The sequence below is a fragment of the Hyla sarda genome, unplaced genomic scaffold (genome assembly GCF_029499605.1).
Source record: "Hyla sarda isolate aHylSar1 unplaced genomic scaffold, aHylSar1.hap1 scaffold_793, whole genome shotgun sequence".
NCBI lineage: Eukaryota > Metazoa > Chordata > Amphibia > Anura > Hylidae > Hyla > Hyla sarda.
The window spans coordinates 27,105-54,442 of NW_026610818.1; the positions used below are offsets into that span (position 1 = coordinate 27,105).

Consider the following 27,338-nt stretch of genomic DNA (forward strand, 5'->3'; position numbering starts at 1 on the left):
TCTGCAAGGCCTGTGGAAGTGAGTGACATCATAGCACTGTAGTTCTGAGGGTTCAAGATGGATGCAACAATCTCCTGTTGCTTCTATGAAGGCCGTAATAGACGACATCACCAAACAGCTCCATAGTCACATACACAGCAAAGGAGAGATGTTGTTTACACCTAGTGATGTCAGTGGTATTGAGTGACATCACAGCACAGTGCTAAGGCTCCTGGGCCTGGACACAGCAGCGGCTGCAATATCTCAACGGAGAATACGTTTATATCTATGTGTGTGTGTGCGCGTATATATATATATATATATATATATATATATATATATATATATATATTTCTCCGCCGAAATCACTTTTAAACCCATTTCCACCTTTTTTTCCCTTCTCTTCCTCTTACTTTTTTTTCAAGTTTTTTTACGTTTTTCTCCTTTTCGCCTCTTTTCTGGGCGTATTATTCTTCTTTTTCTTCTTTTTTTTCGTCTAATGCATACCCCATCAGTGCAGCAATGCTTATTCAATACCGCCAGCAGATGGAGACACTGGGGGATAATTTTCTAAGGATTTATACTGATTTTTCCTGTCTGAATTTGTCGCACAGAAAGTTGCAGGCCAAATATGTGTGACATTTCTGCGACTTTAGCTTCTAGAGCATTTTTACAACATTATACATAGGTGCTGAATACATAAAAAGCGACTGTTCAGCGACAGACAAGTCGCATCGGCTGAAAGTAGGCCAGAATGTCAGTCCATGTTGGAGCAGGTTTAGATACAGTCTAAAGCATAGATCTCAAAGTCTGTGCACAGAATTTAGCAAGGGCCTCGCACCTTCTGATGCATCAGGTAGGTGCACAATAGCATAGCCTAACCCTCTGTACTTTGGTCTATATTGATGCGGGACATAGACAGCCAGCTGATGACCAATCCATTAGTGCAATGGATGGCTGGAAGCATTTGTCTTTGCCTTTGCAATACCACAGAAGCAATGCATGGTCAATGTACAGCAATGACACACCTGTGTGAACAGCCAGGAGACCCCCCCCCCCCCCCCATGTTATGTTACATAGTTACATAGTTAGTACGGTCGAAAAAAGACATATGTCCATCACGTTCAACCAGGGAATTAAGGGGTAGGGGTGTGGCGCGATATTGGGGAAGGGATGAGATTTTATATTTCTTCATAAGCATTAATCTTATTTTGTCAATTAGGAACATTCAGCACCCACCCGCTATCAAGGCAGCTGCCTATCATGTCATGCCCTACCTGCACAGGTGTGCTGGCTACTCAAATGATCCAATTAAGGAGGCCATTTAGTCAGCAGCAGCAGAAGTCCTGTGCCTGGACGCTCCAACAGGGGCCAGACACAAGCAGAAGCAGAAGCAGCAGAAGCAGCAGCAGCACCACCTTTTGTTTTTTGGCTGCAGCAGCAGCAAGGCCCACAGGGCTGGCTAGCTGGCTAGCCAGCAAGCAGGTAGCAATGAAAGTAGGAATCTTTCTTTTTAACCCTGTAAGGGGGTGGTGCACTGTACCCGAAGATACTGCCATATCGGGTCAATGCATAGGGCGACGGAAGCAAGCTTCGAAATCGGCCCCCGTTCTCAAAAATCCATTTAATATATGGTCCCCAGATAGGGGACGTATCAGATATTAAACTGATAAGAACAGATACTACACTTGATCTTAGCCAAAAGGCCGAGAAGCGATAACCGTGAAAGGGGCGGGCCCAACAAGGTCCCCTTCATGGGCACTATCACTGCTTGCTGTCAGGGAGGCTGCCAGACAATTTTCCATGCACACTCTGGGCTGGGGGGCAGTCAACCACCAGTACACACAGCAGAACCTAAACCCATACCATTATTGCTAAGCAGCAAGACAGGGGCCCATTGCACTCCCACGGGGCCTTTTTAAATGCAATCCATAACCCGGATTTGCCAGGAACCCTTCTTACTCCTCCTACTTGCATGTGACACTGGGCTTAGGATCTGCATAGGAAACACACACACAAGCACACACCTACCTTTGTTGCCTGCAGATGCCTCCTTGGCTGTCCCCAAACGGTATCAAACCAACACCCACGGGAAGCTGTAAGCATAGAGGACATGCCTGCACCCCATTGGACTTACCTGTGTGGGTTAAATCCGGGTTATTTGACAACCTATGGCGGTGATGGTTCTGCTCAGGCAGAGCAGTGCTGATGCTCCTCATAAAGCTGTCGCTGCTGTGAAGGTTCTAGGTGACATCACAAATCCCTTTGGTTACATACACAACAAAGCTGGGTTGTTGTTGTTTACACTCTGCAAGGCCTGTGGAAGTGAGTGACATCATAGCACTGTAGTTCTGAGGGTTCAAGATGGATGCAACAATCTCCTGTTGCTTCTATGAAGGCCGTAATAGACGACATCACCAAACAGCTCCATAGTCACATACACAGCAAAGGAGAGATGTTGTTTACACCTAGTGATGTCAGTGGTATTGAGTGACATCACAGCACAGTGCTAAGGCTCCTGGGCCTGGACACAGCAGCGGCTGCAATATCTCAACGGAGAATACGTTTATATCTATGTGTGTGTGTGCGCATATATATATATATATATATATATATATATATATATATATATATATTTCTCCGCCGAAATCACTTTTAAACCCATTTCCACCTTTTTTTCCCTTCTCTTCCTCTTACTTTTTTTTCACGTTTTTTTACGTTTTTCTCCTTTTCGCCTCTTTTCTGGGCGTATTATTCTTCTTTTTCTTCTTTTTTTTCGTCTAATGCATACCCCATCAGTGCAGCAATGCTTATTCAATACCGCCAGCAGATGGAGACACTGGGGGATAATTTTCTAAGGATTTATACTGATTTTTCCTGTCTGAATTTGTCGCACAGAAAGTTGCAGGCCAAATATGTGTGACATTTCTGCGACTTTAGCTTCTAGAGCATTTTTACAACATTATACATAGGTGCTGAATACATAAAAAGCGACTGTTCAGCGACAGACAAGTCGCATCGGCTGAAAGTAGGCCAGAATGTCAGTCCATGTTGGAGCAGGTTTAGATACAGTCTAAAGCATAGATCTCAAAGTCTGTGCACAGAATTTAGCAAGGGCCTCGCACCTTCTGATGCATCAGGTAGGTGCACAATAGCATAGCCTAACCCTCTGTACTTTGGTCTATATTGATGCGGGACATAGACAGCCAGCTGATGACCAATCCATTAGTGCAATGGATGGCTGGAAGCATTTGTCTTTGCCTTTGCAATACCACAGAAGCAATGCATGGTCAATGTACAGCAATGACACACCTGTGTGAACAGCCAGGAGACCCCAACCCCCCCCCCCCCCCATGTTATGTTACATAGTTACATAGTTAGTACGGTCGAAAAAAGACATATGTCCATCACGTTCAACCAGGGAATTAAGGGGTAGGGGTGTGGCGCGATATTGGGGAAGGGATGAGATTTTATATTTCTTCATAAGCATTAATCTTATTTTGTCAATTAGGAACATTCAGCACCCACCCGCTATCAAGGCAGCTGCCTATCATGTCATGCCCTACCTGCACAGGTGTGCTGGCTACTCAAATGATCCAATTAAGGAGGCCATTTAGTCAGCAGCAGCAGAAGTCCTGTGCCTGGACGCTCCAACAGGGGCCAGACACAAGCAGAAGCAGAAGCAGCAGAAGCAGCAGCAGCACCACCTTTTGTTTTTTGGCTGCAGTAGCAGCAAGGCCCACAGGGCTGGCTAGCTGGCTAGCCAGCAAGCAGGTAGCAATGAAAGTAGGAATCTTTCTTTTTAACCCTGTAAGGGGGTGGTGCACTGTACCCGAAGATACTGCCATATCGGGTCAATGCATAGGGCGACGGAAGCAAGCTTCGAAATCGGCCCCCGTTCTCAAAAATCCATTTAATATATGGTCCCCAGATAGGGGACGTATCAGATATTAAACTGATAAGAACAGATACTACACTTGATCTTAGCCAAAAGGCCGAGAAGCGATAACCGTGAAAGGGGCGGGCCCAACAAGGTCCCCTTCATGGGCACTATCACTGCTTGCTGTCAGGGAGGCTGCCAGACAATTTTCCATGCACACTCTGGGCTGGGGGGCAGTCAACCACCAGTACACACAGCAGAACCTAAACCCATACCATTATTGCTAAGCAGCAAGACAGGGGCCCATTGCACTCCCACGGGGCCTTTTTAAATGCAATCCATAACCCGGATTTGCCAGGAACCCTTCTTACTCCTCCTACTTGCATGTGACACTGGGCTTAGGATCTGCATAGGAAACACACACACAAGCACACACCTACCTTTGTTGCCTGCAGATGCCTCCTTGGCTGTCCCCAAACGGTATCAAACCAACACCCACGGGAAGCTGTAAGCATAGAGGACATGCCTGCACCCCATTGGACTTACCTGTGTGGGTTAAATCCGGGTTATTTGACAACCTATGGCGGTGATGGTTCTGCTCAGGCAGAGCAGTGCTGATGCTCCTCATAAAGCTGTCGCTGCTGTGAAGGTTCTAGGTGACATCACAAATCCCTTTGGTTACATACACAACAAAGCTGGGTTGTTGTTGTTTACACTCTGCAAGGCCTGTGGAAGTGAGTGACATCATAGCACTGTAGTTCTGAGGGTTCAAGATGGATGCAACAATCTCCTGTTGCTTCTATGAAGGCCGTAATAGACGACATCACCAAACAGCTCCATAGTCACATACACAGCAAAGGAGAGATGTTGTTTACACCTAGTGATGTCAGTGGTATTGAGTGACATCACAGCACAGTGCTAAGGCTCCTGGGCCTGGACACAGCAGCGGCTGCAATATCTCAACGGAGAATACGTTTATATCTATGTGTGTGTGTGCGCATATATATATATATATATATATATATATATATATATATATATATATTCTCCGCCGAAATCACTTTTAAACCCATTTCCACCTTTTTTTCCCTTCTCTTCCTCTTACTTTTTTTTCACGTTTTTTTACGTTTTTCTCCTTTTCGCCTCTTTTCTGGGCGTATTATTCTTCTTTTTCTTCTTTTTTTTCGTCTAATGCATACCCCATCAGTGCAGCAATGCTTATCAATACCGCCAGCAGATGGAGACACTGGGGGATAATTTTCTAAGGATTTATACTGATTTTTCCTGTCTGAATTTGTCGCACAGAAAGTTGCAGGCCAAATATGTGTGACATTTCTGCGACTTTAGCTTCTAGAGCATTTTTACAACATTATACATAGGTGCTGAATACATAAAAAGCGACTGTTCAGCGACAGACAAGTCGCATCGGCTGAAAGTAGGCCAGAATGTCAGTCCATGTTGGAGCAGGTTTAGATACAGTCTAAAGCATAGATCTCAAAGTCTGTGCACAGAATTTAGCAAGGGCCTCGCACCTTCTGATGCATCAGGTAGGTGCACAATAGCATAGCCTAACCCTCTGTACTTTGGTCTATATTGATGCGGGACATAGACAGCCAGCTGATGACCAATCCATTAGTGCAATGGATGGCTGGAAGCATTTGTCTTTGCCTTTGCAATACCACAGAAGCAATGCATGGTCAATGTACAGCAATGACACACCTGTGTGAACAGCCAGGAGACCCCAACCCCCCCCCCCCCCCATGTTATGTTACATAGTTACATAGTTAGTACGGTCGAAAAAAGACATATGTCCATCACGTTCAACCAGGGAATTAAGGGGTAGGGGTGTGGCGCGATATTGGGGAAGGGATGAGATTTTATATTTCTTCATAAGCATTAATCTTATTTTGTCAATTAGGAACATTCAGCACCCACCCGCTATCAAGGCAGCTGCCTATCATGTCATGCCCTACCTGCACAGGTGTGCTGGCTACTCAAATGATCCAATTAAGGAGGCCATTTAGTCAGCAGCAGCAGAAGTCCTGTGCCTGGACGCTCCAACAGGGGCCAGACACAAGCAGAAGCAGAAGCAGCAGAAGCAGCAGCAGCACCACCTTTTGTTTTTTGGCTGCAGCAGCAGCAAGGCCCACAGGGCTGGCTAGCTGGCTAGCCAGCAAGCAGGTAGCAATGAAAGTAGGAATCTTTCTTTTTAACCCTGTAAGGGGGTGGTGCACTGTACCCGAAGATACTGCCATATCGGGTCAATGCATAGGGCGACGGAAGCAAGCTTCGAAATCGGCCCCCGTTCTCAAAAATCCATTTAATATATGGTCCCCAGATAGGGGACGTATCAGATATTAAACTGATAAGAACAGATACTACACTTGATCTTAGCCAAAAGGCCGAGAAGCGATAACCGTGAAAGGGGCGGGCCCAACAAGGTCCCCTTCATGGGCACTATCACTGCTTGCTGTCAGGGAGGCTGCCAGACAATTTTCCATGCACACTCTGGGCTGGGGGGCAGTCAACCACCAGTACACACAGCAGAACCTAAACCCATACCATTATTGCTAAGCAGCAAGACAGGGGCCCATTGCACTCCCACGGGGCCTTTTTAAATGCAATCCATAACCCGGATTTGCCAGGAACCCTTCTTACTCCTCCTACTTGCATGTGACACTGGGCTTAGGATCTGCATAGGAAACACACACACAAGCACACACCTACCTTTGTTGCCTGCAGATGCCTCCTTGGCTGTCCCCAAACGGTATCAAACCAACACCCACGGGAAGCTGTAAGCATAGAGGACATGCCTGCACCCCATTGGACTTACCTGTGTGGGTTAAATCCGGGTTATTTGACAACCTATGGCGGTGATGGTTCTGCTCAGGCAGAGCAGTGCTGATGCTCCTCATAAAGCTGTCGCTGCTGTGAAGGTTCTAGGTGACATCACAAATCCCTTTGGTTACATACACAACAAAGCTGGGTTGTTGTTGTTTACACTCTGCAAGGCCTGTGGAAGTGAGTGACATCATAGCACTGTAGTTCTGAGGGTTCAAGATGGATGCAACAATCTCCTGTTGCTTCTATGAAGGCCGTAATAGACGACATCACCAAACAGCTCCATAGTCACATACACAGCAAAGGAGAGATGTTGTTTACACCTAGTGATGTCAGTGGTATTGAGTGACATCACAGCACAGTGCTAAGGCTCCTGGGCCTGGACACAGCAGCGGCTGCAATATCTCAACGGAGAATACGTTTATATCTATGTGTGTGTGTGCGCATATATATATATATATATATATATATATATATATATATATATATATTTCTCCGCCGAAATCACTTTTAAACCCATTTCCACCTTTTTTTCCCTTCTCTTCCTCTTACTTTTTTTTCACGTTTTTTTACGTTTTTCTCCTTTTCGCCTCTTTTCTGGGCGTATTATTCTTCTTTTTCTTCTTTTTTTTCGTCTAATGCATACCCCATCAGTGCAGCAATGCTTATTCAATACCGCCAGCAGATGGAGACACTGGGGGATAATTTTCTAAGGATTTATACTGATTTTTCCTGTCTGAATTTGTCGCACAGAAAGTTGCAGGCCAAATATGTGTGACATTTCTGCGACTTTAGCTTCTAGAGCATTTTTACAACATTATACATAGGTGCTGAATACATAAAAAGCGACTGTTCAGCGACAGACAAGTCGCATCGGCTGAAAGTAGGCCAGAATGTCAGTCCATGTTGGAGCAGGTTTAGATACAGTCTAAAGCATAGATCTCAAAGTCTGTGCACAGAATTTAGCAAGGGCCTCGCACCTTCTGATGCATCAGGTAGGTGCACAATAGCATAGCCTAACCCTCTGTACTTTGGTCTATATTGATGCGGGACATAGACAGCCAGCTGATGACCAATCCATTAGTGCAATGGATGGCTGGAAGCATTTGTCTTTGCCTTTGCAATACCACAGAAGCAATGCATGGTCAATGTACAGCAATGACACACCTGTGTGAACAGCCAGGAGACCCCCCCCCCCCCCCCCATGTTATGTTACATAGTTACATAGTTAGTACGGTCGAAAAAAGACATATGTCCATCACGTTCAACCAGGGAATTAAGGGGTAGGGGTGTGGCGCGATATTGGGGAAGGGATGAGATTTTATATTTCTTCATAAGCATTAATCTTATTTTGTCAATTAGGAACATTCAGCACCCACCCGCTATCAAGGCAGCTGCCTATCATGTCATGCCCTACCTGCACAGGTGTGCTGGCTACTCAAATGATCCAATTAAGGAGGCCATTTAGTCAGCAGCAGCAGAAGTCCTGTGCCTGGACGCTCCAACAGGGGCCAGACACAAGCAGAAGCAGAAGCAGCAGAAGCAGCAGCAGCACCACCTTTTGTTTTTTGGCTGCAGTAGCAGCAAGGCCCACAGGGCTGGCTAGCTGGCTAGCCAGCAAGCAGGTAGCAATGAAAGTAGGAATCTTTCTTTTTAACCCTGTAAGGGGGTGGTGCACTGTACCCGAAGATACTGCCATATCGGGTCAATGCATAGGGCGACGGAAGCAAGCTTCGAAATCGGCCCCCGTTCTCAAAAATCCATTTAATATATGGTCCCCAGATAGGGGACGTATCAGATATTAAACTGATAAGAACAGATACTACACTTGATCTTAGCCAAAAGGCCGAGAAGCGATAACCGTGAAAGGGGCGGGCCCAACAAGGTCCCCTTCATGGGCACTATCACTGCTTGCTGTCAGGGAGGCTGCCAGACAATTTTCCATGCACACTCTGGGCTGGGGGGCAGTCAACCACCAGTACACACAGCAGAACCTAAACCCATACCATTATTGCTAAGCAGCAAGACAGGGGCCCATTGCACTCCCACGGGGCCTTTTTAAATGCAATCCATAACCCGGATTTGCCAGGAACCCTTCTTACTCCTCCTACTTGCATGTGACACTGGGCTTAGGATCTGCATAGGAAACACACACACAAGCACACACCTACCTTTGTTGCCTGCAGATGCCTCCTTGGCTGTCCCCAAACGGTATCAAACCAACACCCACGGGAAGCTGTAAGCATAGAGGACATGCCTGCACCCCATTGGACTTACCTGTGTGGGTTAAATCCGGGTTATTTGACAACCTATGGCGGTGATGGTTCTGCTCAGGCAGAGCAGTGCTGATGCTCCTCATAAAGCTGTCGCTGCTGTGAAGGTTCTAGGTGACATCACAAATCCCTTTGGTTACATACACAACAAAGCTGGGTTGTTGTTGTTTACACTCTGCAAGGCCTGTGGAAGTGAGTGACATCATAGCACTGTAGTTCTGAGGGTTCAAGATGGATGCAACAATCTCCTGTTGCTTCTATGAAGGCCGTAATAGACGACATCACCAAACAGCTCCATAGTCACATACACAGCAAAGGAGAGATGTTGTTTACACCTAGTGATGTCAGTGGTATTGAGTGACATCACAGCACAGTGCTAAGGCTCCTGGGCCTGGACACAGCAGCGGCTGCAATATCTCAACGGAGAATACGTTTATATCTATGTGTGTGTGTGCGCATATATATATATATATATATATATATATATATATATATATATATTTCTCCGCCGAAATCACTTTTAAACCCATTTCCACCTTTTTTTCCCTTCTCTTCCTCTTACTTTTTTTTCACGTTTTTTTACGTTTTTCTCCTTTTCGCCTCTTTTCTGGGCGTATTATTCTTCTTTTTCTTCTTTTTTTTCGTCTAATGCATACCCCATCAGTGCAGCAATGCTTATTCAATACCGCCAGCAGATGGAGACACTGGGGGATAATTTTCTAAGGATTTATACTGATTTTTCCTGTCTGAATTTGTCGCACAGAAAGTTGCAGGCCAAATATGTGTGACATTTCTGCGACTTTAGCTTCTAGAGCATTTTTACAACATTATACATAGGTGCTGAATACATAAAAAGCGACTGTTCAGCGACAGACAAGTCGCATCGGCTGAAAGTAGGCCAGAATGTCAGTCCATGTTGGAGCAGGTTTAGATACAGTCTAAAGCATAGATCTCAAAGTCTGTGCACAGAATTTAGCAAGGGCCTCGCACCTTCTGATGCATCAGGTAGGTGCACAATAGCATAGCCTAACCCTCTGTACTTTGGTCTATATTGATGCGGGACATAGACAGCCAGCTGATGACCAATCCATTAGTGCAATGGATGGCTGGAAGCATTTGTCTTTGCCTTTGCAATACCACAGAAGCAATGCATGGTCAATGTACAGCAATGACACACCTGTGTGAACAGCCAGGAGACCCCCCCCCCCCCCCCATGTTATGTTACATAGTTACATAGTTAGTACGGTCGAAAAAAGACATATGTCCATCACGTTCAACCAGGGAATTAAGGGGTAGGGGTGTGGCGCGATATTGGGGAAGGGATGAGATTTTATATTTCTTCATAAGCATTAATCTTATTTTGTCAATTAGGAACATTCAGCACCCACCCGCTATCAAGGCAGCTGCCTATCATGTCATGCCCTACCTGCACAGGTGTGCTGGCTACTCAAATGATCCAATTAAGGAGGCCATTTAGTCAGCAGCAGCAGAAGTCCTGTGCCTGGACGCTCCAACAGGGGCCAGACACAAGCAGAAGCAGAAGCAGCAGAAGCAGCAGCAGCACCACCTTTTGTTTTTTGGCTGCAGCAGCAGCAAGGCCCACAGGGCTGGCTAGCTGGCTAGCCAGCAAGCAGGTAGCAATGAAAGTAGGAATCTTTCTTTTTAACTAAGGGGGTGGTGCACTGTACCCGAAGATACTGCCATATCGGGTCAATGCATAGGGCGACGGAAGCAAGCTTCGAAATCGGCCCCCGTTCTCAAAAATCCATTTAATATATGGTCCCCAGATAGGGGACGTATCAGATATTAAACTGATAAGAACAGATACTACACTTGATCTTAGCCAAAAGGCCGAGAAGCGATAACCGTGAAAGGGGCGGGCCCAACAAGGTCCCCTTCATGGGCACTATCACTGCTTGCTGTCAGGGAGGCTGCCAGACAATTTTCCATGCACACTCTGGGCTGGGGGGCAGTCAACCACCAGTACACACAGCAGAACCTAAACCCATACCATTATTGCTAAGCAGCAAGACAGGGGCCCATTGCACTCCCACGGGGCCTTTTTAAATGCAATCCATAACCCGGATTTGCCAGGAACCCTTCTTACTCCTCCTACTTGCATGTGACACTGGGCTTAGGATCTGCATAGGAAACACACACACAAGCACACACCTACCTTTGTTGCCTGCAGATGCCTCCTTGGCTGTCCCCAAACGGTATCAAACCAACACCCACGGGAAGCTGTAAGCATAGAGGACATGCCTGCACCCCATTGGACTTACCTGTGTGGGTTAAATCCGGGTTATTTGACAACCTATGGCGGTGATGGTTCTGCTCAGGCAGAGCAGTGCTGATGCTCCTCATAAAGCTGTCGCTGCTGTGAAGGTTCTAGGTGACATCACAAATCCCTTTGGTTACATACACAACAAAGCTGGGTTGTTGTTGTTTACACTCTGCAAGGCCTGTGGAAGTGAGTGACATCATAGCACTGTAGTTCTGAGGGTTCAAGATGGATGCAACAATCTCCTGTTGCTTCTATGAAGGCCGTAATAGACGACATCACCAAACAGCTCCATAGTCACATACACAGCAAAGGAGAGATGTTGTTTACACCTAGTGATGTCAGTGGTATTGAGTGACATCACAGCACAGTGCTAAGGCTCCTGGGCCTGGACACAGCAGCGGCTGCAATATCTCAACGGAGAATACGTTTATATCTATGTGTGTGTGTGCGCATATATATATATATATATATATATATATATATATATATATATTTCTCCGCCGAAATCACTTTTAAACCCATTTCCACCTTTTTTTCCCTTCTCTTCCTCTTACTTTTTTTTCACATTTTTTTACGTTTTTCTCCTTTTCGCCTCTTTTCTGGGCGTATTATTCTTCTTTTTCTTCTTTTTTTTCGTCTAATGCATACCCCATCAGTGCAGCAATGCTTATTCAATACCGCCAGCAGATGGAGACACTGGGGGATAATTTTCTAAGGATTTATACTGATTTTTCCTGTCTGAATTTGTCGCACAGAAAGTTGCAGGCCAAATATGTGTGACATTTCTGCGACTTTAGCTTCTAGAGCATTTTTACAACATTATACATAGGTGCTGAATACATAAAAAGCGACTGTTCAGCGACAGACAAGTCGCATCGGCTGAAAGTAGGCCAGAATGTCAGTCCATGTTGGAGCAGGTTTAGATACAGTCTAAAGCATAGATCTCAAAGTCTGTGCACAGAATTTAGCAAGGGCCTCGCACCTTCTGATGCATCAGGTAGGTGCACAATAGCATAGCCTAACCCTCTGTACTTTGGTCTATATTGATGCGGGACATAGACAGCCAGCTGATGACCAATCCATTAGTGCAATGGATGGCTGGAAGCATTTGTCTTTGCCTTTGCAATACCACAGAAGCAATGCATGGTCAATGTACAGCAATGACACACCTGTGTGAACAGCCAGGAGACCCCCCCCATGTTATGTTACATAGTTACATAGTTAGTACGGTCGAAAAAAGACATATGTCCATCACGTTCAACCAGGGAATTAAGGGGTAGGGGTGTGGCGCGATATTGGGGAAGGGATGAGATTTTATATTTCTTCATAAGCATTAATCTTATTTTGTCAATTAGGAACATTCAGCACCCACCCGCTATCAAGGCAGCTGCCTATCATGTCATGCCCTACCTGCACAGGTGTGCTGGCTACTCAAATGATCCAATTAAGGAGGCCATTTAGTCAGCAGCAGCAGAAGTCCTGTGCCTGGACGCTCCAACAGGGGCCAGACACAAGCAGAAGCAGAAGCAGCAGAAGCAGCAGCAGCACCACCTTTTGTTTTTTGGCTGCAGCAGCAGCAAGGCCCACAGGGCTGGCTAGCTGGCTAGCCAGCAAGCAGGTAGCAATGAAAGTAGGAATCTTTCTTTTTAACCCTGTAAGGGGGTGGTGCACTGTACCCGAAGATACTGCCATATCGGGTCAATGCATAGGGCGACGGAAGCAAGCTTCGAAATCGGCCCCCGTTCTCAAAAATCCATTTAATATATGGTCCCCAGATAGGGGACGTATCAGATATTAAACTGATAAGAACAGATTTTTTTTTTTTTTTTTTTAAATCCCTCAGGTAGGGGATGAAAGTACTCCAAGCAATACTTTCAAACTGGCATTACAAACTTTCTGTAACACACAACCCTCTCATCATTGGGAAACTTTATTTATCAATCAAACAGACAAAAAAAAACAATCAAGATAAATCAACAAGATGAATCCATTTTTTCGATTTCCAAATGCCTTCCGCATCAATCCCACCCCTCTTAGAATCCCACAAATAACACAAATACAGTTTGCCTAACACCATTCGCACACTATTATTAACACTCACTTCTTTCCTCAAAAACACATAAACATTCCTCACATCCCACAAGACTTCCTTAATACACGACAACAATAACCACAACACTCTTACATTCTGACCTCCACTTACACAAAGCCCAAACATCATCATCTCAAAAGACAAAAACTCCATACCTGTCAATTCCTTGCATAAAGGACCAAGCCTTCTAACAACCTCACGAGCATACTTACAATTCCAAAAGAGATGAATAACACTTTCAAAACCATTACAACCCACTCTAGGACACACATCACATCTCACCAAACCCCTTGCTTTCTGAAACTCTCTCACAGGCAACACACCATGTAGACTTTGCCACACAATCTCCTTTTGCTTATTAGACATACCATCCATCCTTACTTTCTTCCAAACTTTCTCCACATCCGCTCCCCTCACAGAATTAATATTACATACAACCTCTTTACTCTCAATCATTCTCATCACCAAACGTTTATTCTTCAACACACTCATCTCTTCTTCTATCAACTCAAATTTCTCCAAAAACCTCACAACCCACTCATACCACTTAGGAACCTCAAAAGCAACAGGCCTACTCAGATCCCTCTTACACCACTTCAGCCTAACAAACAGTCTTCCAGCAAGAAACTTAGTCATACAAGACATCTTCTTATCTCCTTCAATAATGACCAGTATGAAAACTAAAATATTCACTCCAAAATAAACCTCCAGATTTGGAAAACTCATCCCACCCTTCCGCCAATTTTTAATCACCACTTCTCTCCTTAATCTTTCTACTTTAGACCCCCAGAAAAAGACAAACAAAACCCGATTCAGACTCCTTAAACACATATACTGCGGAGGAAAAATCATAGCAACATACAGAAAAATTGGTAAAACAACACTTTTAATAACCACAATTTTTCCAATAAAAGAAAGACTTCTCATACTCCAAAAATTCAAACGCATCTCTACCTTCTTTTTTGCATCATCCCAACTCTCCTTTCCATCCAAGTCCTTACTAAACTTAATCCCCAATACTTTAATAGCCCCCTCCACTACATTCACCCCAACATCACTACTTAACCCACCTTCACCAAAGCATTTACATTCGCTCTTTAACCAATTCACTTTAAAAGCAGACGCACCACAGAAAATTGAAACCAAAAGCCTCACTCTCCTCACAGCACACTCAGAATCACACAGGACACATACATCATCCATATAAGCATTCACTTTAAATTCCCTACCATTGCTACCAGGAATATGAACACCTCTCACTATCTTATCCCTCCTAATCAGACATAACAGAGGCTCAATCGCGCATATAAACGCTACTGGCGAGAGCGGGCACCCCTGCCTTACTCCTGAAAAAACATTCACTCTTCTCCCCACACATCCATTAACGAGCATCCTACTATATATTCTATCATACAAACTCCTAACTCTCCACACAAAATCACTCGGAAACCCCATTCGCAACAATACCCTGAACAAAAAATTATGAGACAACCTATCATACGCCTTTTCAAAATCAAGTGACAACAAATAAGCATTTTGTTTTCTACTCTTACAATCCCACAAACAATCTCTCAACAGACACAAACTCTCATGTATACGACGTCCAGGCACAGCACAAAACTGATCATAACCAACCACACATTCAACAACATCCCTCATTCGATTAGCAATAATTTTTGCATAGATCTTATAATCGCAGTTAAGTAACGTAATTGGACGCCAATTCTTTAAATTTTTTAAATTCCCTTTTTTTGGAATTAATACTACCACACCACCACGCATACTCTCCGCAATTTCCATATTCTCCCACATAAACTGACACACTGCAACAACATCCTTACCCACCACATTCCACAAAAAACGATAAAATTCCACAGGCAAACCATCTTCCCCTGGAGTCTTATTCGCTGACATTTTCTGCACTACATCCCATACTTCTTCACTTGAAATCTTACGCATAACAAAAGCCTGCTCAGCTTCTCCAAGCTTCCCATCCAACACACTCAATACCTCACTCTCCAAATTCTCATCTCTCCACTTCTCTCCATACAGCTCCTCATAAAAGCATGCAATTTCCTCACTCACACCATCACCAGTCACTTCCCTACCATCCTCTCTCACAATCATATCAATAACAGGTTTTTTAGAAAAAACTTTTTTGAAAAAATAACGTGAACATTTCTCATCATGTTCCAATTTATCTAACTTGGCCCTATACATGATACTCCTACCCTTTTCCAACACAAAATTATTAATCTCCCTCTTAGTGCTCACAATATCATCCTGAACATCCACTCCACAATCTCTCAACCTACACAAATAGGACAAACGCGCATTCAACTTCACATATTGCTCCCTCTTAAGAGCAGCGACTTTGTATCCAAAGGACTTAAAAAAGGACTTTGTTTTCTTTTTAACCCATTCCCACCACAAAATAATGTTATCAAACTCACCTTTCTTTCCACACCACTTCTTATACATACATTCATACTGATCTCTCACATCCACACTATCTAAATGTTTAATATTCATTTTCCACAAACCTCTCCCATACACAGCACTCTGACCCACATCAATCTCACACAGCAAGGAATCATGGTCCGAATAACAAACAGACCTCTGTCTGTAACTTAAAGCATTCAAACTCTCAGACAAAAAACAATAATCTAACTTAGAGTGAAAATTACCTCTATCTGCATGATATGTACATAAATTAGGATTAATATTACATAACTCTTGGATATCCCTTAACCTAAAATCAGAGACTAACTCAAATAATTTTCTACCAGATACATCAAAAGCTTTTTTTGTTAAATCAACATTCATATCTCCAACTAAAATAACAGGCATCTTGCCCTGAACATAAAACTTTAACTTATCAAACAAATTTTTTCTTTCATTTTTATATGCAGGAGCATAAACATTAATCAAACGAAATTTCACATTTTTATAACTTAATACAGCAGAAATACACCTGCCAGGTTCAATTACCACATAGCTTTCCACAGCAATGTCAGGTGATTTAATCAAGATCCCCACACCATCATTCTTATTCAAAACACTCCCAGACCACACACACCGACCATACACCCATTCATCCTGACTTATGGTGAGATCAATACCACACTCCTGCAAACAAAAAATTGCAGCATTTTCCTGAGCTAAAAAACTTAAAATAGCAGCTCTCCTAGCCTTATTTTTAAACACTCTCACATTTTGAGAACATACAACAAAACCCATAGCCTAAAGCTACAAAGAACAAGGTTTAACCCTGCATGAGCTACACAGGTGCATCAGCCACCTGCTACTAACTAGCAAATCAAGTCCCAGCATAGTTATTCACCACTCTCAGTAGCCTCCATAACATCCGTCTCCAGGACTTCATAAAAGTTGCTGGTTTCCGGGCGCGAGTCCGCACCCTTCTCACCTCTTCTTTTCTTGGCAGACTTCCCTCCATGCACCAGTTGAAAGCCATCATAATTTTCATCCTCTGCATTATGTTTCCCACCACCCTCCCTGTTACACAAATCAGTCTCACCTGAGGATGGAAATGGCTCAATGTGAACAGGGTCAGAGGGGTGAACAGACTCCACAGAGTGACTAGGACTCTGCACTCCCTCAATAACTTCCTCCAACTGTCTGAAGGCATCAGAGACTGCAGCCTGAACATCAGGGGGCTTCTGAGGAGCTGCAATGGTCTTCAGAGGGGCCAATCTCCTCACTATTTCCCCCTCTCTCACCACACTACTGAATAAAGGACTTCTCACCCCAGGGCAGTCCTTATAAACATGACCTTCCTCCCGACATAAGTCACATTTCCTGGCTTTAGGACAACTTCCAGCATGGTGGCCAGCAGTATTACAGTTCCTGCACATTTGTCCTTGCACACAGTTCTCCTTTAAATGTCCAAAGGAAAAACAATTCCTGCAGTAGGAAGGCTGACCAGCATAGGACAGGTACCCCCTATAACCTGCAATGGAAAAACTGGCAGGGGGGTGTTTAAAACCCCCAACACAAGTAGGGTCTACTTTTAATTTAACCACAAACTTATAATTGCAGTTAAAAATCCCCAGTACATTCGTCTGTTTCTCTCCACCCTTCACATAGTCACAGTACTTGTGCAAAAAGTTCTTAATAATTTCCACATCTGTGTAAGGATTATGCACATGCACTATCACAGTTTTTTCCTGCAGACCAAACAGTGGAGTAATCTTCACCCCAACCAGCAAGGGCTCATTGCTGAGATTCCTTAAGTATTCATACACATGCAAACACCTGCCCTCATCCACAAAGGTTACCTCATAGGAGCCCCTGCGGGGAGACTCATTAACACTGAAGATTTCAGCCTTGTCCACTCCAATCTTCTCCATAATGATGTCTCTCACCAGATAAACCATGTTGTTCTTGGAACTTGCAGGATCCACCTCCATGCGGATAGTATTCTTTACTCCAGCCATTCTTCCAGATGATAATCTGTCGGTACAGGACCACAGTGAAAAAAATCTTCCTCCGGCAAACTGGGTAAACCCAGAGATCGCACCCTCTGGCCAGACCAGAGCAAACTGCACTTGATCTTAGCCAAAAGGCCGAGAAGCGATAACCGTGAAAGGGGCGGGCCCAACAAGGTCCCCTTCATGGGCACTATCACTGCTTGCTGTCAGGGAGGCTGCCAGACAATTTTCCATGCACACTCTGGGCTGGGGGGCAGTCAACCACCAGTACACACAGCAGAACCTAAACCCATACCATTATTGCTAAGCAGCAAGACAGGGGCCCATTGCACTCCCACGGGGCCTTTTTAAATGCAATCCATAACCCGGATTTGCCAGGAACCCTTCTTACTCCTCCTACTTGCATGTGACACTGGGCTTAGGATCTGCATAGGAAACACACACACAAGCACACACCTACCTTTGTTGCCTGCAGATGCCTCCTTGGCTGTCCCCAAACGGTATCAAACCAACACCCACGGGAAGCTGTAAGCATAGAGGACATGCCTGCACCCCATTGGACTTACCTGTGTGGGTTAAATCCGGGTTATTTGACAACCTATGGCGGTGATGGTTCTGCTCAGGCAGAGCAGTGCTGATGCTCCTCATAAAGCTGTCGCTGCTGTGAAGGTTCTAGGTGACATCACAAATCCCTATGGTTACATACACAACAAAGCTGGGTTGTTGTTGTTTACACTCTGCAAGGCCTGTGGAAGTGAGTGACATCATAGCACTGTAGTTCTGAGGGTTCAAGATGGATGCAACAATCTCCTGTTGCTTCTATGAAGGCCGTAATAGACGACATCACCAAACAGCTCCATAGTCACATACACAGCAAAGGAGAGATGTTGTTTACACCTAGTGATGTCAGTGGTATTGAGTGACATCACAGCACAGTGCTAAGGCTCCTGGGCCTGGACACAGCAGCGGCTGCAATATCTCAACGGAGAATACGTTTATATCTATGTGTGTGTGTGCGCATATATATATATATATATATATATATATATATATATATATATATATATATTTCTCCGCCGAAATCACTTTTAAACCCATTTCCACCTTTTTTTCCCTTCTCTTCCTCTTACTTTTTTTTCACGTTTTTTTACGTTTTTCTCCTTTTCGCCTCTTTTCTGGGCGTATTATTCTTCTTTTTCTTCTTTTTTTTCGTCTAATGCATACCCCATCAGTGCAGCAATGCTTATTCAATACCGCCAGCAGATGGAGACACTGGGGGATAATTTTCTAAGGATTTATACAGATTTTTCCTGTCTGAATTTGTCGCACAGAAAGTTGCAGGCCAAATATGTGTGACATTTCTGCGACTTTAGCTTCTAGAGCATTTTTACAACATTATACATAGGTGCTGAATACATAAAAAGCGACTGTTCAGCGACAGACAAGTCGCATCGGCTGAAAGTAGGCCAGAATGTCAGTCCATGTTGGAGCAGGTTTAGATACAGTCTAAAGCATAGATCTCAAAGTCTGTGCACAGAATTTAGCAAGGGCCTCGCACCTTCTGATGCATCAGGTAGGTGCACAATAGCATAGCCTAACCCTCTGTACTTTGGTCTATATTGATGCGGGACATAGACAGCCAGCTGATGACCAATCCATTAGTGCAATGGATGGCTGGAAGCATTTGTCTTTGCCTTTGCAATACCACAGAAGCAATGCATGGTCAATGTACAGCAATGACACACCTGTGTGAACAGCCAGGAGACCCCCCCCCCCCCCCCCATGTTATGTTACATAGTTACATAGTTAGTACGGTCGAAAAAAGACATATGTCCATCACGTTCAACCAGGGAATTAAGGGGTAGGGGTGTGGCGCGATATTGGGGAAGGGATGAGATTTTATATTTCTTCATAAGCATTAATCTTATTTTGTCAATTAGGAACATTCAGCACCCACCCGCTATCAAGGCAGCTGCCTATCATGTCATGCCCTACCTGCACAGGTGTGCTGGCTACTCAAATGATCCAATTAAGGAGGCCATTTAGTCAGCAGCAGCAGAAGTCCTGTGCCTGGACGCTCCAACAGGGGCCAGACACAAGCAGAAGCAGAAGCAGCAGAAGCAGCAGCAGCACCACCTTTTGTTTTTTGGCTGCAGCAGCAGCAAGGCCCACAGGGCTGGCTAGCTGGCTAGCCAGCAAGCAGGTAGCAATGAAAGTAGGAATCTTTCTTTTTAACCCTGTAAGGGGGTGGTGCACTGTACCCGAAGATACTGCCATATCGGGTCAATGCATAGGGCGACGGAAGCAAGCTTCGAAATCGGCCCCCGTTCTCAAAAATCCATTTAATATATGGTCCCCAGATAGGGGACGTATCAGATATTAAACTGATAAGAACAGATTTTTTTTTTTTTTTTTTTTTTTTTTTTTTTTTATTGAAAAGGAAATATACAATACATAACCAAGTAAATCATTCACAAAATCTGAAAACACATGAATAACACATATTTGACATATACAATATATACAGGAAGCATGTCTTTACATGTACATATAACAAAAAGCTTTCCCTTCATGACTTTCCCTCAGAAAAAATAAATTGCAGCGGATTCTGTCCCTCCAACTGTCCCTTCATATCAGGATATAATCTGTAAGAAAAGAAAAAGAAAGACAAATAAGAATACACTCATAACCAGTGCTTCCATTTTTTGTGTTTCCAGATCCCCTCTGCATCATCAGAACCATAGTTTTTCCTATCACATAATACGTAAAGGTAAATTTTACCACGGATCATGCCCAGACACTCCTTCACACTTACTTCAGTTTGATTGAAAATCCTAATATTCCTTACATCCCACAGAACCTCTTTTACACAATTTACTATGAACCATAACACTCTTGCCTTCTCTCTCTCCACTGCACACAAACCAAACATCATCATATTAAAGGATAAGATTTCAATTCCAGTAACATTTTTAATTAGACCAGACATTCTTCTCCACACAGACTTCGCATAACCACACTCCCAAAACACATGTACATAATTCTCACATCCACCGCAACCATCCCTGGGACACACTTCACTGTCTACCAATCTCCTTCTCCTCTGAAATTCCCTTGTTGGCAGACACCCATGAGCTAACATCCAAGACAAGTCCTTTTGTTTATTTGTCAGTTCCTTGTGACTGACATTTTTCCACACTACCTTACAATCCTTCTCAGACAGACCTCCCACACATTCCACTGTTTCTCTCTGCTCCAACACTTTCATCACCTTCTTACTATCATTCCATTCAGTCACACATTCCAGATTATTTTTCCTGACACACCGCCCTATTCTCTGATAGAACCAAGGAACCTCAAAACTTACAGGTACCCTTAAGTCCCTTTCCATTAGCTTATATTTCAACAACACATTACCAGCCAAATACCTTACCATGCACCCAAACACACATTCCTTCTTACTTACAGCGAGACAAAAACTGACATACTTCACAGCCAGGAACACTTCCACATTCATCATTCCTTTCCCACCATGCATTCTGCTTTTCACCACCTTCCCACGACTCAATTTCTCCATCCTTGAATTCCATAAGAAAACAAAGATCTGCCTGATAATTCTTGCCAGACACCTATCCGGTGGAGGAAACACATAATTAACATAAAGCAAAATAGGAATTATAACAGCTTTAATAACCAGAATCCTTCCCTCAATCGATAAAGTCCTTAAAGACCAGAAGTTTATTTTATTCCCCACCCTCCCCAAAACCCTCTCCCAACTTTCTTTCCCATACAAATCATTATCAAACACCACCCCAAGCACTTCCACACCCCCCTCTCTCACAGGCCACTCGCACAACCCACTCTCTCCCCACCCCTCAAAAAATTTACAACCACTCTTCCCAACATTAAGCTTAAACCCACTCATTAAACAGAAACACTCAATCAATAACTTAGCACGCCTTACCCCTGCCATTGACTTACATACAACAGTAACATCATCCATGTAACCAATCACTCGCATATCCTTCCCATGACTACCAGGTATTTCTATACCCCGCATCACCTTATCTCTCCTAATCATCCCCAACAAAGGCTCAATCATACAAATAAAAAGAATTGGCGACAGGGGACACCCCTGCCGCACTCCAGATTTTATACTCACCTCCCTACTCAGAAAACCATTGACCTGAATCTTACTATAAATGTCCCTATACAAACATTCAATCCACTTCACCATTCTGTCCGGCACATTCATCCTCCTCAAAACCTTAAACAATAAATCATGCACCACCCTATCATACGCTTTTTCAAAATCCACCGTAACAACAGCCACACCTTGCTTCCTAGTTTTACAGTCCCACAATACATCCCTCAGACCTAACAGACATTCAGAAATCCTACGGTCAGGCACTGCACACATTTGCTCCTCACCTACCATACAATCAATCACATCCTTTAACCTATTCGCAATAACTTTAGCAATAATTTTGTAATCACAATTCAAGAGCGCTATAGGCCTCCAATTTTTAAGATCCCTCTTATCCCCTTTTTTAAACAATAACACAGTCACACTCTCACTCATACTTTTAGATAACTTCCCTCTCCTAAGTACTTCCTTACACACCTCCCATACATAATCCCCTAACATATCCCAAAACACAAGATAAAATTCCACAGGCAAACCATCACTCCCTGCCACCTTTCCTTTCTTCATCCCATTCACAGCATCCTCCACCTCACTCTTCCTCACATCCTCTTCCATAAAGAACCCATCAATTTCATCCAAACGCTTATCCACATATCCCAAACATTCCTCCTCTAGAGTCACGTCCCGCTCCTTCTCCGTGAATAAATCAGAATAAAACTTCCACACTTCCTCTAACACCTCATCCTTACCAAAGACCTCTACCCCATCATTCTTAAAAACACTCATCATCTCAGTTTTTTTACTGAATGCCTTTTTAAAGAAAAATTTGCTACATTTCTCATCCTTCTCTTTCACTTCAACCCTAGCCTGTGCAATAATCTTCCTTCCATTCCTCTCCAGACACTCATTCACACTTCCACGAGCTTCCTCAATCTCCTTCTCAACACTCATCCCCAAACGCCTCAATTCATACAAATACTCTAACCTTCTTTGCCATCTCTCATACTCTTCTCTATCTTTCCTCCCTTTCTCACACCCTTTTTTAATAAAAAACCTTTTAGTCTCTAACTTCACCCACTCCCACCACTCAACCACACTATAAAATGCATCCTTCCTCAACACCCATCCATCAAAACGCTCCCTATATTCTTGTAATACACATTCATTATCCAATAAAGACACATTCAACTTCCAAACACCCTTTCCATACTCACTTACACCACCACCTTTTACCACACACTCAATCCAGGCATGATCCGTGAACGGTAACCTCCTCCGTCTGAAATTAGAAACAGACATTAGTTTTGAGACAAAAATGAAATCAATTCGCGAACTTGTATTGTTAGAAAAATATGTATAACCGATAGTACCATCATTATGGGCAACAAAGGAATCCTTTAACCCAAATAAATTTACAATCTCTTTAAGCTGCTTACTAGTACTGTCTAAACCAGACCCACCACCCACCGTAGTACTACTCCTATCCCCCTCTGTTATTATACAATTGAAATCCCCTATAAGGAACACATCATCCCTCCCACTCAAAAAGAAATATAATTTCTCAAACACCTCCCCTCTTTCCTTCCTCCCAGTTGGAGCATAAACATTAATTACTTTATATGTGAAACCCCTGAAAATAAAATGCACTAATAATACCCTACCCGGAACAATATGGACAACTTTTTTAACAACAAACTCATTATTTTTGAACAAAATCCCCACCCCCGAATTACGTTCCATTGAACCAGACCATACCGATTGCCCATAAGGCCAGGAGATATTTGGCTCCCCATCCAAGCAGCACTCCTGGAGACCTAAAACATCAAAAGAATATCCAGAAAGTAAATCAAAAATGGCGGATCTCCTTTCTAAAGATCTAATACTGCGGACATTTAGAGAACCAATTGTTAAACTCATTCAAACATTTGAAGGAAAAAAAGGAAATACAAAATCAAGCATTATCAAAAGGAGGCCTAGCCTTTCCCCGACCTCTACCCTTATTTTTTGCCTCCCCTTCCTTAAACTTAAGAGTCTTTGTCAATTTTTTGACTGAACATTCCTCCAAATAACCTGTGCCCAGGGAGGATAAAGAGGAGTCAGAATCAATCTGACATGACGACCCTCCACCTGCCTCCTCCCTTCCCGGGCTAGGAAAGTCCTCAATCCTTTGACTCTGAGGAGTCGGACAGTCATCCTCCGATTCTTCCACCGGCATCTTTCTCTTCAAGGATTCTTTGTCCACAGTCATCTCCTCTGGGGGATCAGAGGCCTCCGAAACAGATGCCCCCGAAACAGACTCCGCCTTCTCCCCTTCTGCCACCAAAGCATCCGGAACAGACCTAGAAATGGAAGGAAAAACAGGGGCAGACTCTGCTTCACTGGTCAGCACGCTAACCTCTGCATCGCCTGCCCTGGCAGCATTGGAGTCCTCAGGAACTGTCCCACCTCGAAGAGCCATTGCATATGATCGGGGTGCCCCGGACTGGTAAGTGGGGCAACTCCTAGCCAGGTGATCCGAAGAACCACAGAAATGACACTTGCGTTTCTCGGGACAGTCTGCAGTGCGGTGATCAGGCTTGTGGCAGTTCCTGCAAACTTGCCCGGTTGTACAGTTCTCTCTGGTATGACCAAAGCAAAAACAGTCCCGGCAAAAACTTGGCATCCCCGGGTAGTGCAGAAACCCCCTGTTGTTCCCTATCGCAAAGTTCTGCGGGGGGTGACAAAAACCTTCAGCACCACCATCGGGGGCAGGCCTAAACTCCACCCAAAAACGTCTCATGCCTGTGAAAGTCCCCAGGATGTTATTTTTCCTCTCCGCACCAGAAACAGACACACAATACCTTCTTAGAAAGGTCTGGATCTCCTCATCCCGCACAAAAGGGTTGTACATATGCACTACCACTGGAACTTTCTTAGGCCGAGCCTCGCAGGAAATGAATCGGATCCCTTGTAGGTCAGGGTGAGAAGCATTCTCCTTACTCCGGTAGAGACAGGTACGGAGATCATCCAGGTTGTAGAAGGTCACGTCAAAGAATCCTTGGCTGGGAAAGACCTGGACACAGAAGATGGAAGCATGCGGCATCCTCAGCACTCCCTCCACGACCTTCTGCTGAACATGCAAAATCCCGTAGGCACTCCTCTTTTCCTCCTCGATAAACAGCCGTACTGTATTAGGAGCGTTCGGCGCATTAGCCATCCTCTCCGGCAGACCCGTCCTCCGATGATCACCTTCCCGTTATCCTGGGACTAAGCCCTCTCCCCAATAGCAGCAGGTGGGTGAAGCCCAGGCAATAAACCTGGGCGATCCCACAAGGCCGAGGAGAGGGGTACCCGAATACCTTAGGGCAAGACACTTGATCTTAGCCAAAAGGCCGAGAAGCGATAACCGTGAAAGGGGCGGGCCCAACAAGGTCCCCTTCATGGGCACTATCACTGCTTGCTGTCAGGGAGGCTGCCAGACAATTTTCCATGCACACTCTGGGCTGGGGGGCAGTCAACCACCAGTACACACAGCAGAACCTAAACCCATACCATTATTGCTAAGCAGCAAGACAGGGGCCCATTGCACTCCCACGGGGCCTTTTTAAATGCAATCCATAACCCGGATTTGCCAGGAACCCTTCTTACTCCTCCTACTTGCATGTGACACTGGGCTTAGGATCTGCATAGGAAACACACACACAAGCACACACCTACCTTTGTTGCCTGCAGATGCCTCCTTGGCTGTCCCCAAACGGTATCAAACCAACACCCACGGGAAGCTGTAAGCATAGAGGACATGCCTGCACCCCATTGGACTTACCTGTGTGGGTTAAATCCGGGTTATTTGACAACCTATGGCGGTGATGGTTCTGCTCAGGCAGAGCAGTGCTGATGCTCCTCATAAAGCTGTCGCTGCTGTGAAGGTTCTAGGTGACATCACAAATCCCTATGGTTACATACACAACAAAGCTGGGTTGTTGTTGTTTACACTCTGCAAGGCCTGTGGAAGTCAGTGACATCATAGCACTGTAGTTCTGAGGGTTCTAGATGGATGCAACAATCTCCTGTTGCTTCTATGAAGGCCATAATAGACGACATCACCAAACAGCTCCATAGTCACATACACAGCAAAGGAGAGATGTTGTTTACACCTAGTGATGTCAGTGGTATTGAGTGACATCACAGCACAGTGCTAAGGCTCCTGGGCCTGGACACAGCAGCGGCTGCAATATCTCAACGGAGAATACGTTTATATATATGTGTGTGTGTGCGCGTATATATATATATATATATATATATATATATATATATTTCTCCGCCGAAATCACTTTTAAACCCATTTCCACCTTTTTTTCCCTTCTCTTCCTCTTACTTTTTTTTCACGTTTTTTTACGTTTTTCTCCTTTTCGCCTCTTTTCTGGGCGTATTATTCTTCTTTTTCTTCTTTTTTTTCGTCTAATGCATACCCCATCAGTGCAGCAATGCTTATTCAATACCGCCAGCAGATGGAGACACTGGGGGATAATTTTCTAAGGATTTATACTGATTTTTCCTGTCTGAATTTGTCGCACAGAAAGTTGCAGGCCAAATATGTGTGACATTTCTGCGACTTTAGCTTCTAGAGCATTTTTACAACATTATACATAGGTGCTGAATACATAAAAAGCGACTGTTCAGCGACAGACAAGTCGCATCGGCTGAAAGTAGGCCAGAATGTCAGTCCATGTTGGAGCAGGTTTAGATACAGTCTAAAGTATAGATCTCAAAGTCTGTGCACAGAATTTAGCAAGGGCCTCGCACCTTCTGATGCATCAGGTAGGTGCACAATAGCATAGCCTAACCCTCTGTACTTTGGTCTATATTGATGCGGGACATAGACAGCCAGCTGATGACCAATCCATTAGTGCAATGGATGGCTGGAAGCATTTGTCTTTGCCTTTGCAATACCACAGAAGCAATGCATGGTCAATGTACAGCAATGACACACCTGTGTGAACAGCCAGGAGACCCCCCCCCCCATGTTATGTTACATAGTTACATAGTTAGTACGGTCGAAAAAAGACATATGTCCATCAAGTTCAACCAGGGAATTAAGGGGTAGGGGTGTGGCGCGATATTGGGGAAGGGATGAGATTTTATATTTCTTCATAAGCATTAATCTTATTTTGTCAATTAGGAACATTCAGCACCCACCCGCTATCAAGGCAGCTGCCTATCATGTCATGCCCTACCTGCACAGGTGTGCTGGCTACTCAAATGATCCAATTAAGGAGGCCATTTAGTCAGCAGCAGCAGAAGTCCTGTGCCTGGACGCTCCAACAGCGGCCAGACACAAGCAGAAGCAGCAGAAGCAGCAGCAGCAGCACCACCTTTTGTTTTTTGGCTGCAGCAGCAAGGCCCACAGGGCTG

The 27,338-nt window shown here is 44.4% G+C and overlaps 7 non-coding genes across 7 annotated transcripts; all 7 read right to left on the bottom strand.

The window, feature by feature from the left end:
- Positions 1-1,506: 1,506 nt before the first annotated feature.
- Positions 1,507-1,697, bottom strand: LOC130346510 (U2 spliceosomal RNA). Its single transcript, XR_008884705.1, has one exon. It is a non-coding gene; the product is annotated as a U2 spliceosomal RNA (small nuclear RNA).
- A 2,098-nt stretch (positions 1,698-3,795) lies between these two features.
- LOC130346511 (U2 spliceosomal RNA) lies at positions 3,796-3,986 on the bottom strand. Its single transcript, XR_008884706.1, has one exon. It is a non-coding gene; the product is annotated as a U2 spliceosomal RNA (small nuclear RNA).
- Positions 3,987-6,082: 2,096 nt separating this feature from the next.
- On the bottom strand, positions 6,083-6,273 carry LOC130346512 (U2 spliceosomal RNA). The gene has a single exon (XR_008884707.1). It is a non-coding gene; the product is annotated as a U2 spliceosomal RNA (small nuclear RNA).
- A 2,094-nt stretch (positions 6,274-8,367) lies between these two features.
- LOC130346513 (U2 spliceosomal RNA) lies at positions 8,368-8,558 on the bottom strand. The gene has a single exon (XR_008884708.1). It is a non-coding gene; the product is annotated as a U2 spliceosomal RNA (small nuclear RNA).
- Positions 8,559-10,645: 2,087 nt separating this feature from the next.
- LOC130346514 (U2 spliceosomal RNA) lies at positions 10,646-10,836 on the bottom strand. Its single transcript, XR_008884709.1, has one exon. It is a non-coding gene; the product is annotated as a U2 spliceosomal RNA (small nuclear RNA).
- A 2,081-nt stretch (positions 10,837-12,917) lies between these two features.
- LOC130346558 (U2 spliceosomal RNA) lies at positions 12,918-13,109 on the bottom strand. Its single transcript, XR_008884745.1, has one exon. It is a non-coding gene; the product is annotated as a U2 spliceosomal RNA (small nuclear RNA).
- A 6,936-nt stretch (positions 13,110-20,045) lies between these two features.
- Positions 20,046-20,244, bottom strand: LOC130346554 (U2 spliceosomal RNA). The gene has a single exon (XR_008884744.1). It is a non-coding gene; the product is annotated as a U2 spliceosomal RNA (small nuclear RNA).
- Positions 20,245-27,338: the final 7,094 nt, after the last annotated feature.